The sequence below is a fragment of the Hordeum vulgare genome, chromosome 4H (assembly GCF_904849725.1).
Source record: "Hordeum vulgare subsp. vulgare chromosome 4H, MorexV3_pseudomolecules_assembly, whole genome shotgun sequence".
Lineage (NCBI taxonomy): Eukaryota > Viridiplantae > Streptophyta > Magnoliopsida > Poales > Poaceae > Hordeum > Hordeum vulgare.
Window position 1 is genome coordinate 320,689,109 of NC_058521.1, and position 1,881 is coordinate 320,690,989.

Genomic DNA, 1,881 nt, shown 5'->3' on the forward strand with positions numbered 1-1,881 from the left:
ATAGAAGCGCATCTCGTCGTGTCGCAAGAATGGATATCGTTACAAGTGCATGTACTGAAAGAAGAGATATATAATAGAATTGGCTTACACTCGCCACAAGCTACATCAGAGTCACATCAGTACATTACATAAACATCAAGAGTAAGAGCAGGGTCCGACTACGGACGAAAACAAACGAGAAAAGAAGAACGACGTCCATCCTTGCTATCCAAGCTGCCGGCCTGGAACCCATCCTAGATCGATGAAGAAGAAGAAGAAGAAGCAATTCCAAATGAACAATCAATGTGCTCGCGTCAAGTAACCTTTACCTGTACCTGCAACTGGTGTTGTAGTAATCTGTGAGCCACAAGGGACTCAACAATCTCATTTCCAAAGGTATCAAGACTAGCAAAGCTTAATGGGTGAGGCATGGTTAAGTGGTGAGGTTGCAGTAGCGGCTAAGCATATATTTGGTGGCTAAACTTACGATTACCAGAAATAAGAGGGGGTGATCTACGCATAACGGACGTGAGCTACTGATGATCAAGTGAATGATCCTCAACACCTACCTACGTCAGACATAACCCCACCGTGTCCTCGGTCGGAGAAGGAACTCACGAAAGAGACAGTCACGGTTACGCACACAGTTGGCATGTTTTAATTAAGTTAACTTCAAATTATCTAGAACCAGTGTTAAACGAAGTTTCCACGTTGCCACATAACCGCGGGCACGGCTTTCCAAAAAGATTTAACCCTGCAGGGGTCCTCCAACTAGTCCATCACAAATTACCACAAGCCGCAAAGAAATCCTCAATCACGAAGATCACGATCTCGTCGGATTCCCTAGTGGAAAACCTCAACTCTGAGATTACCCAAAGCATCACCGGAATCCCGATGCACAAGATATCTCGTAAAAGGTAAAACTAATCCAGCAAGGCCGCCCGACGTGTCGACGATCCCGATAGGAGTCGCGTACCTCGTTCTCAGGACACGACGGATGAGCGATGGTTACCACGCCAAACGCCGAGTTTCCCCGGGTAGCGTTAATAAGTTGCTCTGTTTTGGACCAACACTCATGAGGAGCGCTGGCCCGGGTGTTGATTAAATTATCCTCGGGTTAGTTACTCCCTATGCAGTTATTTAGTTATTAGGCAAATGTAGTACCAAAGTTGGGCCTTGCCAGACCAGCTTTAATCTAAAACGAATTATCAAGGGGGTCCCCATAACAACCCCGATCGTGTTAGGAGCGCTCATTTATGGAACATAACACCAGTAGCCGAAACTAAGGGGGCAAAGGTGGAACAAAACACCAGGCTAGAAAGGCCGAGCCTTCCACCTTTTACCAAGTATATAGGTCCATTAAATTAAATAGCATTAATATATGGTGATATGATAAGGAACCCATGTTATCACATGGAAGCAACTACTCCTGCAACTAGCAATGCTACAACATGGTTAAGCAAGCAGTAACATAGCCAAACAGTGGTTTGCTAGGTTGAACAGTTCAAGGTTATCATGGCATTGTTGAGAGGCTCATATATAACAAGTGGTAGGTAACGAGACGTAAACGGTAGAAACGGTAAAACTAGCATGACAATGATAGTAATGGTATCTAGGGAAATGGTCATCTTGCCTGAAATCCCTCTTGGAAGAAGAACAACTCCGTGAAGCAGTCAAACCGATGTAGTCGAACGGTTCCTCACAATCCGACATGCTTGCGGAACTCTATCGAGATGGGCAGACCGGAAACAAACATCAACACAAATATTCACCACACGATGCACAACATGATGCAAAACCTACCATGATGCATGATCAGATCAAAATGCAAGGAATGGCATGGCAATTCACCTCACGCAAACACTACACATTAAATGAAGCTCGATATGCAACGGGTTGCAT